Raw genomic sequence first — 15,443 nt, 5'->3', positions numbered from 1 at the left:
TTTCCGTGTTACTCATGATCATGTCTACAGGAAGTGTATTTGGTTGTGATTCTAAAAGATCGCATGGATCAGTTGGAGTGGCAGTTAGAGGTAATGAGGAATTTACAGGAGCTGGGGGAAAGATGCATGGCAGTTACAGGAAGGGAGATAAACTGCAGATACAGTCAGGTAGATGGGTTATCAACAGGAAAGGTAGGAGAGGGCGGCAGATAGTGCAGGAGTCTCCTGTTGCTATCCTCAACTCAAAAGGTATGCTGTTTTGGAAAATGAAGGGAAGATGGACTCTAAGGGGAACGTAGCACAGCCAAGTTTCGGGTACCAAGGCTGGCTCTCATGTAACAAGGGATACATCAGGTTCCAAGTGATCAATTGTGATAAGGGACTTCCTAGTCAAAGGCACAGACAGATACTTCTGCAGCTGACAATGAGAAATCAGAATGGTGTGTTGCCTCTCTGGTGCCAGGATCAAGGATATCTCAGACAGAGTGCAGAATATTCTCCAAGGGGAGAGGAACCAGCAGGAGGTCATTGTACACAATGGAACTAATGAGACAGGAAGGAAAAGATGAGAGTGTGAAGGAAAAATTTAGAAAGTTAGGCAGGTATTTAAAAAGGAGGTCCTCAAGGGTAGTAATATCTGGAATACTCCCAGTGCCATGAGTTAGTGAGGGTAGATGTAAGAGGATAGAGCAGATGAGGAGCTGGTGCAGAGGAGAAGGGTTCACATTTTTGGATCTTTGGAATCTCTTCTGGGGTAGCAGTGCCATGTATAAGAAAGATAGATTGCATCTGAATTGGAAGGGATGCAATATACTGGCAGGGAGATTTGCTAGAGGTGCTCAAGAGGATTTAATCTGGTAAGGTCGGTGCAGGGGGTGGGTTGGCGCTGGACTCTGGAGATAGTGAGGAAAGACTAAGGGACTTTCTGAGACTGGTACACTTGGGAAAAGTCGCAAACCAAAACAGTCTGGACAGGTAGGACTAAAAAATTAAACTGCATTTATTTCAATGCAAGAGGCATGGAAGGCAGATGAACTCAGGACGTGTTTAGGAACATGGGACTGGGATATCATAGCAGATACTAAACGAGTGTTTTGCATCAGTGTTTACTGCGGAAAAGGACATGAAAGATATAGAATGTGGGGAAATAGATGGTGACATCTTGAAAAATGCCCATATTATAGAGGAGGTGGTGCTGGATGTCTTAAAATGCACAAAGGTGGATAAATCCTAAGGACCTGATCAGGTGTACCCTAGAACTCTGTGGGAAGCTAGGGAAGTGATTGCTGGGCCATTGCTAAGATAGTTGGATCATTGATACTCACAGGTGAAATGCTGGAAGACTTGAGGTTGGCTAATGTGGTGCCACTGTTTAAGAAAGGTGGTAAAGACAAGCCAGGGAACTATAGACCAGTGAGCCTGTCATCGGTGGTGGGCAAGTTGTTGGAGAGAAGCCGGAGGGACAGGAGGTACGTGTATTTGGAAAGGCAAGGACTGATTAGGTATAGTCAACATGGATTTGCATGTGGGAAATCACGTCTCACTTAAATGATTGAGTTTTTTGAAAAATAACAAAGAGTACTGATGAGGGAAGAGTGGTAGGCATGATATATATGTAAGGTGTTCAACAAGGTAGAAGATAGAGGGTGGTGTTGGAAGGTTATTTTTCACACTGGAGATGTGTGATCACTGTTGAACCACAAGGATCGGTGCTGGGTCCATTACTTTTCATCATTTATATAAATGATTTGGATGGAAGCATAAGAGATATAGTTAGTAAGTTTGCAGATGACACCAAAATTGAAGGTGCTATGGACAGCAAAGAAAGTTACCTCAGAGTACAATGGAATCTTGATCAGATGGGCCAATGGGCTGAGAAGTGGCAGATGCAGTTTAATTTAGATAAATGTGAGGTGCTGCATTTTAGAAAGACAAAACTGGGTAGCACATATACACTTCATGCTAAAGTCCTGGAAGAGTTGCTGAACAAAGAGGTCTTGGATTGCAGGTTCATTGTTCCAAAGTGGAGTCTCGGGGCAATAGCATAGTGAAGAAGGTATTTGGCATGCTTTCTTTTATTAGTCAGAGCATTGAGACGAGGAGTTGGGAGGTCATGTTGCAGATATACAGGACATTGGTTCAGCCACTTTTGGAAAATTGTGTGCAATTCTGGTCTTCTTCCTATCGGAAGGATGTTGTGAAACTTGGAAGGTTTCAGAAAAGATTTCAAGGATGTTGCCAGGTTGAAGGGTTTGAGCTGTAGGGAGAGGCTGAATAGGCTGGGGTTGTTTTCCCTGGAGGGTTGGAGGCTGAGGGGTGACCTCCATAGAGGTTTATAAAAATCATGAGTGGCATGGATAGAGTAAATAGACAAGGTCTTTTCCCTGGGGTGAGGGAGTCCAGATTTAGAGGTCATAGTTTTAGGGTGAGAGGGGAAAGATTTAAAAGAGACTTAAGGGGCAACTTTTTCATGCAAAGGGTGATGCGTGTATGGAATGAGCTGCCAGAAGAAGTGGTGGAGGCTGGTACAATTGCAACATTTACAAGGCATCTGGATGGGTATATGAATAGGAAGAAAAGTGCCAAATGTTGGCAATCTGGTAATCATGGATGAGTTGGACCAAAGGGTCTGCTTCCCTGTTGTACATTTCTATGACTCTAAAACACGGCTGGATGAATTATATACCCTGACCAATTTAATTTCATAGATGGGCCAAATAGAACACTGCCTATATGACATATTCGAGAAAACATTTCAAGTGCACAGTTGTTTCAAAGCTAAGATTGAAACTAAAGCTGATCAAGTGGATATGTTATAATATTCAGTAAGAAATAAAGTTGATCACTTATATAGATTGTCAAGACATAAACAAAGATACTGATTATTTTGATGATGCTCTAGCAGTTTTTGAGAATTACTTTAATGTAAAATCAAAGTGTAAAATTGCTCTTGAAAGTGTAATGTTTACAGAAGAGTTCAAAGAATAGGCCAGGCAGCACATACTGACATTCAGTATCAGAGCTGTGGATTAAGGGAGTCTCACTGATAATAGATGGTGCCCAGCTATTAAAAATAATGCTGTACCTGTAAAACTATGGGTGACATCAAGACTGTGCTGCCAACAACCAAGCAATTCAAAGGGTTTAAAGATAGTAAAGAATGTATACTTATTTTTAATCAAGTGACATAGCTCTTCTGTATCTTTGTGTCCTTGGCCTCAACATTCATCAACAAGTTGAAGAACATAACAGAATGGGAATTAAAGTTCATTTGAGATGGGCTACCCTGAAATGTTCACAGGGTATGGAAACTCAATGCCGATTACAGCATTACATTAAAGAAGAATATTAATTGGTATGATATTCTACATCTCTTAATGAATCAAGTTCAGAAGCAATGTGAGGACATGAACAGATTGGGTATCATTTCCCTGATGGTGAAACCATCTGAAAGGTGTTTAGATGCAATTATAATAACCAATCACCCTTTTTGATTTCCTCAAAAACCTTCTCTGTTTTTGGTTGTACATCATTCCTACGCTCCTGATCTTCGGGCACCCAGTACTGAGGGAGGAGGGAAGGTCAGAAGACCTCCTGATGGGTCTGCTCCTGGGCCTAGCCAAACCAGCCATAAAAAGGTCCAGGCAGTGGGCTGTTAGGGCCGACTGCCTTCCCCTCTTCCACGGTTATGTTAGAGCCCAGGTGTCTCTGGAGAAGGAGCACATGGTGGCCACCAACACCCTGGATTTGTTCAGGGAGAGGTGGGCGCCGCAGGGAGTGGAGTGCATTATTTCCCCCTCCAACTCTATTTTGATTTAACCCCTGCTCTCCCCTTCACTGTTTGATCACACAGCATTGATGTGAAGGGCACTGCTTGTCACTGGCCACTCGGGTGTTTCCTTTCTTCCTGGTGGTGGAAATTGAATAAAGATTTGTACACCTTGTGTCTCTCACTGTGTCTCACACCTGCGCACACACAACATGGGTGCACGGGGAAAAATAAGCACTACTGCAGGTAGGTGGTAGTGTGGAGGTAACTTAAAAAAAGAACAGGAGTATCAGATGTCCTATTAAAAAAGAGAAGAAAATAATAACCAATCACAATGAGTCCATCAGAATAGACAATTACATAACTGAACTTAACAAAATTTCCCCTTGACATCAACTGTATTTTTTGTGCCAAATTCTCTTAGCCCTCAACTCTTCAACGTTAGCCAACTTACCTAAAAGTAGAGTTTTACTGATCTTGATATCAACTGTAGGTTCGAGCAGATAGTATGAGATAAATAATTGACACTGTGTACTACACTTATTACCCCATTTTGGAGATTTTCATGGAATCCCTACAATGCAGAAAGAGACCATTCAGCCCATTGAGTCTGTACTGACTGTCCAAAGAGCATCCCACTCAGATCTACTCCCACCCTTGTAACCATGCATGGGGTTTTAGTCTGGATAACTATGAGCCAATTTTTAGCGTGGACAATCCACCTAACACACACATCTTTTGGCTATAGTATCAAGCAGAAACCCACGCAGGCAAAGGGAGAATGTGCAGGCTCCACACAGACAGTCACCCAAGGATGGATTTGAACCTGGGACCCTGATACTGTGAGGCAGCAGTGCTGACCACTGTGCCACCCATTTTGCTTCAACATATTTGGGATTATCATGTTCGCAGAGATTTTTCAACATTATCTGACAAGAGTTACATGGTGTCATAAATGAATAATACATGGCAGACATTCAAGGTATATAAAGAGAGGATGAAATACAGTTTTAAATGCCCACAGCTGATGTGCCTAACTGCACAAAAGATGTGAATTTTCCAAGGAATCTGTTTGCTGGGAACATATTATCAACGGTCATGGAATAACACCACGCCCACAGAAAATGAAGACCGTTAAGGAGTTTCAAAATTGAAAAAACCAGTTCAAGACCTGCAAAGGTTTCCAGGCATGGCAAACTAGTCAGTGAAGTTCTTGCCTCACTTGACAATGATGACAGAATCATTGACAACTCAAAGAAAATCTTCGAGGAGAAAGTGAGGTCTGCAGATGCTGGAGATCAGAGCTGAAAATGTGTTGCTGGAAAAGCGCAGCAGGTCAGGCAGCATCCAAGGAGCAGGAGATTCGACGTTTCGGGCATAAGCCTGATGAAGGGCTTATGCCTGAAACGTCAAATTTCCTGTTCCTTGGATGCTGCCTGACCTGCTGCGCTTTTCCAGCAACACATTTTCAACTCAAAGAAAATGCAAAGACATTTCCCAAAAGACCAAGGACTTCCGTTAGTGTTCACCACAATCCATCCTTTCCAACCAGCATCGCTGTTGATGCTTCACTTGCAGACACAGAACCAGGGCTCCTTCAGGAACTACCACTTACAATACCAAGACACACAGGATTATGGGGAAATTGTTCAAAAATAGGATGAAAACATATAGGTGGTTGTTTTTGAATGGTGCGGTCTTGATGAGCTAAAGGGTCTTTTCCTGTGCTCTAGAACTCTGAGTTTATGATTCTATGACACCCAACAAATGATTAACCACTCTGTTGTTTACGCCCTGTAACAGCTGACCTGACTTCTCAGCTGAGCAATGATGTATCCTTTTACACCAATGTTGGTACTATTCTATCTGTGCTGTCCTATCAATGACAACCCTACAGTATAGGTGCCCAAAAGGAGGTTTAACTGTGGCATTCAAGAAGGCATTTGATAATTATTTGAATATAAACAATATATGTGGAAGAGGAAAATGGCACAAAATCATAATGCGTGTTTGACGAGCCTTTGTAAACATAATGCCCTGAACAGACTCCTTCTGCACTTTACTACTTCTGTGATTGGATATTTTTTTCAAACTTCTGATTGGCTGGCTACCTTCAGCCTGGAGGCCCCTGATCCAGGGATGGCCCACTGCTGCCCTCCAACATGTCTGATTTCATCCTGCATTCCAGAAAAGACAACCCAGATCTGCTCTCCAGCTGCTAGCTAAGGTCCCTGTTACATACAATAAATACTGTCCACAATAGCTCTCGGTCTTCTGTAGATGATTGGCAGGCGTCTTTTCCCTCAGGTGGGAGATTTCAAGGCTAGGGGGCATACTTTTTAAGGTGAGGGGAGGAAGATTTTAAATAGACACAAGGGGCATTCTTTTCACACAGAGAGTGCTTCCAGAGGAAGTGATGGTGCAGGTACAGTTACAGCGTTTAAAAGAAATTTGGATAAATCAATGAATAGGAAAGGTTTGGAGGCATATGGGCCAAGTACAAGCAGATGGAACTCAATTAGTTTGGGATTGTGGTCAGCACACACTGGTTGGACCGAGAGGTCTGTCCCTGCGCTATATGGAACATAGATTTTTTTTTAATTGTGTTTTTTAAATATTATTGTTTATTGCCAATGAAATCAGTCAGAGTGAAACAATCTTGTAGCTTTTACAACCTACATAAGACATAGTTTAAATTCAATACAGAAAGCTACTTATGTGTCACCCCAGCTGAGTAATGTTTCAAGCTTGAGATTAAAATTACTATCAAGATAGTCACAAATACTACAGTCTCTTTCATTATAGATATTGATTATTGGCTTAAAAACATGACCATTGCCAATAACCTAATAGAACATGAATCATCATGCCTATACTTGTCTGTTGTGGCTCATCATTTAATCAAAGGGATCATATTTTCTTTTTAGCCTTATTAAAGTAATAAAGTCTGAGAGGTGTACAGAACAGAAAGAGATTCTTTGGTCTGACTAGTCTAGCACTTGTCCCATATCCCTCTAAATCCTTCCTCATCGTATACTCATCCCGATGCCTTTTAAATGCTGTAATTGTACCAGCCTCCACCACTCCCTCTGACAGTTCATTCCATACATGCACCACCCTCTGTGTGAAAACGTTGCCCCTTAGGTCCTTTTTAAATCTTTTCCCTCTCACCTTAAACCTATGCCCTCAAGTTCTAGACTCCCCCACCCAATGAAAAGACTTTGTCTATTTATCCTATCCATGCCCCTCATAATTTTATAAACCTCTCTAAGGTCACCCCTCAGCCTCCGATGTTGCAGGGAAAATAGCCCCAGCCTCTTCAGCCTCTCTTTGTACCTCAAATCCTTGAACCCTGGCAACATGCGTGTAAATCTTTTGCTAAATCATTCCAAGTTTCACAAATCTTTCCAATAGGAAGGAGACCAGAATTGCACAAAATATTCCAAAAGTGGCCTAACTAACATCCTGCACAGCTGCATCATGACCTCCCAACACCAGTACACAATATTCTGACCAATAAAGGAAAGCATACCAAATGCTTTCTTCACTAATCTATCTACCTGTGACTCTACTTTCAAGGAGCTATGAACCTGCACTCCAAGGGCTCTTTGTTCAACAATACTCCACAGAACTTTATCATTAAGTGTAGAAGTCCTGCCCTGATTTGCTTTTCCAATATGCGGCACCTCACATTTATCTAAATTAAAGTCCACCAACCTCTCCTCAGCCCTTTAAGCCATCTGATCATGATCTCATTGTACTCTGAGGTAACCTTCTTCAACTACGCCCCCCATTTTGGCGTCATCTGCAAACTTACTAATTATATGTTCACATCTGAATCATTTATAGAAATGATCAAAAGCACTGATCCTTATGGCACCCCACTGGCCACAGGCCTCCAGTCTGAAAAGCAACTCTGCACCACCCACCTCTGTCTCCTACCTTCGAATCAGTTCTATATCCAAGAAGCTATGTCTCCCTGTATTCCATGTGATCTAATCCCTTGCTAACCAACATATCAACAGGACCCTTGTTGAATGTCTTACTGAAGTCCATATAGATCATGCCTACCACTCTGCCCTCATCAATACTATTCGTTATTTGTTCAAAAAACAATATCAAGTTGGTGAGACATAATTTCCCATGCACAAATCCATGTTGGCTATCCCTCATCAGTCCTTGCCTTTCCAGTACATATAAATCCGCTCCCTCAGGATTTCCTCGAACAACTTGCCCACCACCAATGTCAGGCTTACCACTTTATAGTTCCTTGGCTTTTCCTTACCATCTTTCTTAAATAGTGGCACCACATTCGCCAACCTCAGGTCTTCCAGCAATTCACCTGTAGCTATTGATGAACAAATATCTCAACAAGGGATCCACAGAGTTCTAGGGGATACCTGATCAGATCACTGGGGATTTATCCACCTTTATCCTATTAAGCATCTTTTTGACTGCCTGATTTCCCTCTTATGTATACTCTGCCTTTATACTCTTCTGGGGATTCACTCGATCTCTGCTGTCTCTAGCTGACATATACTCCCTTCTTTCCCTTGACCAAAACCTCCATTTCTCTCGCCATCCAGCATTCCCTACACCTACCAGCCTTGCTCTTCACTCTGACAGGAACATGTTGTCTCTGTATTCTCATTATCTCACTTTTGAAAACTTGCCATGCTCCAGTCATCCCTTTTTCTGCAAACATCCGCCCCCCCAATCAACTTTTGAAAGTTCCTCCCTAATACCATCAAAAGTGGCCTTTCTCCAATTTAGAATTTTAACTCTTAGATAGAGTCATAGTCATGGAGATGTACAGCATGGAAACAGACCCTTCAGTCCAACCCATCCATGCCGACCAGATATCCCAACACAATCTAGTCCCACCTGCCAGCACACGGCCCATATTCCTCCAAACCCTTCCTATTCATATACCCATCCAAATGACTCTTAAATGTTGCAATTGTACCAGCCTCCACCACTTCCTCTGGCAGCTCATTCCATACACATACCACCCTCTGCGTGAAAAAATTGCCTCTTAGGTATCTTTTATATCTTTCCCCTTTCACCCTAAACCTATGCCCTTTAGTTCTGGACTCCCCCACCCCAGGGAAAAGACTTTGTCTATTTATCCTATCCATGACACTCATAATTTTGTAAACCTCTATAAGGTCACCCCTCAACCTCCGACACTCCAAGGAAAACAGCCTCAGCCTGTTCAGTCTCTCCCTATAGCTCAAATCCTCCAACTCTGGCAACTTCCATGTAAATCTTTTCTGAACCCTATCAAGTTTCACAACATCTTTCCGATGGGAAGGGGACCAGAATTGCATGCCATATTCCAACAGTGGCCTAACCAATGTCTTATCAATCACTATGTTAAAACTACATTAAAATTAATATAATTATGGTCACTGGTCCCAAACTGCACATCCACTGACACCTTAGTCACCTACCCTGCCTTATTTCCCAAAAGTGAGTTGAGTTTTGCACCTTCTCTATTAGGTACATCTACATACTGAAAATTTCTTACTCATACTTAAATTCCTCTCTATGCAAACCTTTGACACTATGGCAGTTCTAGTCTATGCTTGGAAAGTTAAAATCCCCTATCATAATCATCCTATTATTCTCTCAGATAGCTGGGATCTCCTTATAAATTTGTTTCTGCTGACTACTAAGGGGTGTAAAGTATCACCCAATAAGTGATCATCCCTTTCTTATTTCTCAGTTTCATCCAAATAGCTTCCCTGCACATATTCCCAGGAATATCCTCCCTAAGTATAGCTGTAATGTTATCCCTAATCTAAAATACCATTCTACCTCCTTTCTTGCTCCCCGTTTCTATCCCTCCTGTAGCATGTTTACCCTGGAACATTAAGCTGCCAGTCCTGTCCATCCCTGAGCCAATGTTTCTGTAATTGCTATGATATCCCAGTCCCATGTTCCTAATCATGCCCTGAGTTCATCTACCTTCCCTGTTAGGCCCCTTGCATTGAAATACATTGTTGTGGTTCTGTTCGCCGAGCTGGAAGTTTTTGCTGCAAATGTTTCGTTCCCTGGCTAGGGAACATTATCAGTGCTATTGGAGCCTCCTGTGAAACGCTGCTTTGATGTTTCTTCCGGTATTTATAGTGGTTTGTTCTTGCCGCTTCTGGGTGTCAGTTTCAGCTATAGTAGTTTGTATGTAGGGTCCAGGTCGATGTGTCTGTTGATGTCTGTCCATCAACAGACACACCAACCTGGACCCCACATACAAACTACTATAGCTGAAACTGACACCCGGAAGCGGCAAGAACAAACCACTATAAATACCGGAAGAAACATCATAGCAGCGCTTCACAGGAGGCTCCAATAGCACTGATGATGTTCCCTAGCCAGGGAACGAAACATTTGCAGCAAAAACTTCCAGCTCGGCGAACAGAACCACAACAACGGACACCCGAGCTACAAATCTTCAACCAGACTTTAAATTGAAATACATGCAATTTAATTTATCAGTCTGACCTCATTCGCTGTTGTGTTCCTGCCCATCCTGACTGGTTGACTTGCTCCTTTTTACAACTCTATCAGTCTCAGACTGGTCTCTTTCCTTACTATCCCCCTGGATCCCACATCTCTTACTAGTTTAAATACTCCTGAACAGCTCTAGCAAATCTCTCCGCCAATATATTAGTCCCTTTTCAATTCAGGTGTAATCCAGCCTTCATATACAGGTCACTTCTACCACTTCTACCCCAGAAGAAATTCTAATTATCCAAAATGTGAATCCTTCTCCCATACACCAGCTCCTCAGCCACGCATTCATCTGGTCTATCCTCCCATTCCTGCCCTCACTAACTCGTGGCATTGGGTTTAATCCAAATATTACTCATCTCACAACCTGTCTAACTTCCTATATTCTCTCAGAATCTCATCCTTCTCTCTTCCCATATCATTTGTTCCAATGTGTACAACGACCTGCTGGTCTCTCTCCTCTTTGACAATATTCTGTACCTTCCTGAGATATCCTTGATCCTAGCACAAGTGAGGCAACACACCATTCTGACTTCTTGCTGTCAGCTGCAGAAACATCTGTCTGTTCCTCTGATTTGAGAGTCCCCTATCATAATCGATTGCTTGGAACCTTATGTACCCCTCCTTACATTAGAGCCAGTCTTGGTACCAGAAACCTGGCTGTCAGTGCTACATTCCCGAGCAGCCATCACCCTAATTCAGCTGGGGGATGGGAACCTGAATTGTAGCTCCAGTGTCCAGGAGGTTGAGAGTAGTGAGGTCAGAAATAAGGTTTCAAGGTGCAGGAGTATACCAACAAGCAGGGAGAATGTTTGAAGTGTGTCTACTTCAATGCCAGGAGCATCCGGAATAAGATGGGTGTACCTACAGCTTGGGTTGGTATTTGGAACCTCAATGTTGTGGCCATTTCTGAATCATGGATAGAGCAGGGACAGGAATGGTTGTTGCAGGTTCCAGGATTTAAATGTTTCAGTAAGAACAGAGAAGATGGTAAAAGACTGAGAGATGCGGCATTGTTAGTCAAGGACAGTGTGACAGCTGAGGACTTATCTACTGAGGTAGTTTGGGTTGAGGTTAGAAACAGGAGAGGAGATGTCACCCTATTGGGAGTTTTCTATAGGCCTCCGAACAGTTCCAGAGATGGAGAGAAAAGATAGCAAAGATAATTCTGTATAGGAGCGAAAGTAACAGGGTAGTTGTTATGGGCGCTTTAACTTTCCAAATATTGACTGGAAACACCATAGTTCGAGTACTTTAGATGGGTCAGTTTTTGTCCAATGTGTGCAGGACGGTTTCCTGACACAGTATGTAGACAGGCCAACAAGGGGAAAGGCCACATTGGATTTGGTACTGGGTAATGAACCTGGCCAAGTGTTAGATTTGGAGGTAGATGAGCACTTTGATGTTAATGACCACAACTTGGTTATGTTTAATTTAGCGATGGAAAGGGATAAGCATATACCACAGGGCAAGAGTTATAGCTGGGGAAAGGCAATTATGAAGCGATTCGGCAAGAATTAAAATGCATAGGGTGGGAAAGGAAACTGCAGGGGATGGGTACAATTGAAATGTGGAGCTTATTCAAGGAACAGCTACTGCATGTCCTTGATGAGCATGTACCTGTCAGACAAGGAGGAAGTGGTGTAGGGAGGGAATCGTGATTTACTAACGAAGTTAAATCTCTTGTCAAGAGGAAGAAGCAGGTTTGTGTTAGGATGAGACGTGAAGTCTCAGTTAGGGCACTTGAAAGTTACAAGTTAGCCAGGAAGGATCTAAGGAGAAAGCCAGGAGGGGACATGAGAAGTCATTGGCAGATAGGATCAAGGAAAACCCTAAAGCTTTGTATAGGTATATCAGGAATAAAAGAATGACTAAAGAAAGAATTAGGGCCAATCAAGGATAGTCATGGGAAGTTGTGCGTGGAGTCCGAGGAGATAGTGGAAGCACTAAATGAATATTTTCATAAGTAATCACACAGGAAAAAGACAATGTTGTGGAGGAGAATGCTGAGATATAGGTTATGAGACTCAATGAGATTGAGGTTCATAAGGAGGAGGTGTTACTATTTTTGGAAAATAGATAAGTTTCCTGGACCAGATGGGATTTATCCTTGGGTTCTCTGGGAAGCCAGGGAGGAGATTGCAGAGCCTTTGGCTTTGATTTTTATGTTGTCATTGTCAACAGTATAATGTCCGAAGATTGGAGGATAGCGAATGTTGTCCCCTTGTTCAAGAAGGGGTGTAGAGACAACCCTAGTAATTACAGACCAGTGAGCCCTTACTTCAGATCTGGATAAAATGTTGTAAAGGATTGGAAGATAAAGGATTGATAATCATCCAGAAAGGAATAAGTTGATTAAGGATAGTCAACATAGTTTTGTGAAGGGCAGGTCATGCATCACAATCCTTATTGAGTTCTTTAAGAGGTGCCCAAACAGGTTGAAGAGGGTAAAGCAGTTGATGTGCTATATATGCACTTCAATAAATCTTTTGATAAGGTTCCCCCTGGTAGGCTATTGCAGAAAATACAGAGGCATGGGATTGAGGCTGATTTAGTGTGTGGATCAGAAATTGGCTAGCTGAAAGAAGACAGAGGGTAGTGGTTGATGGGAAATGCTTATCCTGGAGTTCAGTTACGAGTGGGGTACTGCAAGGATCTGTTTTGGGGTCACTGCTGCTTGTCATTTTTATAAATGATCTGGATGAGGATGTACAAGGATAGGTTTGTAAATTTGTGGATGACACTAAAGTCAGTGGAATTGTGGAAGTGCGGAAGGATGTTGCACATTGTAGTGATAAGCTGCAGAGCTGGGCTGAGGGATGGCAAATGGAGTTTAGTGTAGGAAAGTGTGAGATGATACACTTTGGAAAAATAATCAGGAATACAGAGTACTGGGCTAATGGTAAGATTTTTGGTGGTGTGGATGTGCAGATAGATCTCGGTGTCCATGTTCATAGATCCCTGAAAGTTGCCACCCAGATTGATTGGGTTGCTAAGAAGGCATATAGTGTGTTAGCTTTTATTGTTAGAGGGATTGAGTCATGTTGCAGCTGTACAAAATTCTGGTGCATTATAGGAAGGATGAGGAAGCGTTGGAAAGGGTACAGAGGAAATTTACCAGAATGTTGCCTGGTGTGGTAGGAAGGTTTGATGAGGAAAGGCTGAGGGATTTGAGGCTGTTTTCATTTGAGAGAAGAAGGTTGAGAGGTGACTTAACAGAGACCTACAAGATGATCAGAGGGTTAGATAGGGTGTAGGGTGGACAGTGAAAGCCTTTTTCCATAGATTGTGATGGCTAGCATGAGGGTACATAGCTTTAAGTTTCCTCCAGGTGCTCCGGTTTCCTCCCACAGTCCAAAAATGTGCAGGTTAGGTGAATTGGCCATGCTAAATTGCCCATAGTGTTAGGTGCAGGGGTAAATGTAGGGGAATGGGTCTGGATGGGTGTGCTTCGGCAGGTCGGTGTGGACTTGTTGGGCCGAAAGGCCTTTTCCACACTGTAAGTAATGTAATGTAATGTAATCTTAAATTGAGGTGTGATAGATATAGGACGGATGTCAGAGCTAGATCCTTTACTCAGAGTAGTAGGGTCATGGAACGCACTATCTGCAACTGTAATAGACTTATCAACTTTATGGGCATTTAAATGGTCATTGGATAAACATACGGAGGACAATGGAATAGTGTAGGTTAGATAGGCTTCAGATTTGTTACACAGGTCGGCGCAAAACAGGGGGCTGAAGGGCCTGTACTGCGCTGTAATGTTCTATTTTCTATGTTCAGGACTGGGGGTGGGTATAGGGGGAGCTGCAGATAAAGGAGATGGTGGGGCAGGGTGGTGAAGTGGGAATCGGTGAAGACAGATAGAGGGTATGGCTTGGTTGGTCAACGGGAGGAATGAATCCAGTAGGTAACTAGGAGGATTGGAAGGGATGGGGAGGATCTGAGAAGGGAGTCAGGGGATGGGAAGGGAGGTTGTTTGAAATTGGAGACGTTAATGTTGAGTCCTCTGGGCTGTAGGCTGCCCAGGCAGAAGATGAGGTGTTGTTCCTCCAATTTGTGGTGCGGTTCATTGTGGCAATGGAGGACACCAAAGATGGTCATGTCAGAAAGGGAGTGGTAATGGGAATTGAAATGGATGGTGACTGGGAAGTCTGGTTGCCCCCTGCAGGCCTGGCTGAGATGCTGGGTGAACCGTTCGGTAAGTTTATACTCGGTCTCTCCAGTGTAGGGAAGACCACACCGTGAGCACCTGATGCAGTAAACTAGATTGGAGGAGAGGTAGGTGAACCCTCTGTCTCACCTGGAAGGAGTGTTTGGGACCCTGGATGACGTGAGGGGAGCAGTGCACTAACAGGTTTTGCACCTTTTACAGTTGTAGTGGGAGGTACCTGGGGATTTGGGTGGGGGAGTGTAATGGTTGGTGGAGAGAGTTGCGCAAACCAAGGAACTGGCAAAGGGAACAGTCTTTGCGGAATAATCAGTAGTCAGAAGGGGACGATCTTCTTGGTGGTGGGGTCCAGTTGTAGTTGGTGGAAGTGTTTAAGAATGATGCATTGGATGCAGTGACTGGTAGGGTGGTAGGTGAGGACAAGGGGACTCTGTCTTTATTGCGTTTGCAGGAGGGGTTAGAGCAGTGGAACAGGGAATGGAGGAGGTGTGGTGGAGGACTGTCTGGATGACAGAGGGAGGAAAAGCAGGTTGCTTGAAAAAAGTGGAGTCTGGGATGTTTGGGAATGGAGTGTCCCCTCATCTAAGCAGAATCCTGAGTAAGTCCATCCTCCTCAATATGGTCTTCCAAAAATGGAATAAGATATGGATCAGATTTTGTAACTCCATTGTCTTTGTGACAGTCCATACAATTGTTGGATACCATCTGGTTTTGGCACCATTTCTATGGGTGAGCTCCTTTCGCTGCAACTCACTTCAATTATATGGACTTTGAGCATGCGCTCGATCTCTTTTTGAACCTGTGTCAGTTTTAGAGTGTTAAGTTTATAAGACGTTGCTTGGTTGGAACTGCATTTCCCATATCTAACTCATGCATAATCAAATTAGTACTTCCCAGTTTTTTTCCCCACATAGCTCCCCATGTGATTGTAGTAACTCTTTCAGGTTATTTTGATCTTCCTCTGGAAGAGAACCCAATATTTTTTATTGT

The sequence above is a fragment of the Hemiscyllium ocellatum genome, chromosome 1 (genome assembly GCF_020745735.1).
Source record: "Hemiscyllium ocellatum isolate sHemOce1 chromosome 1, sHemOce1.pat.X.cur, whole genome shotgun sequence".
Lineage (NCBI taxonomy): Eukaryota > Metazoa > Chordata > Chondrichthyes > Orectolobiformes > Hemiscylliidae > Hemiscyllium > Hemiscyllium ocellatum.
The sequence above is the reverse complement of the archived record's forward strand: the minus strand, read 5'-3'. Positions refer to the sequence as shown.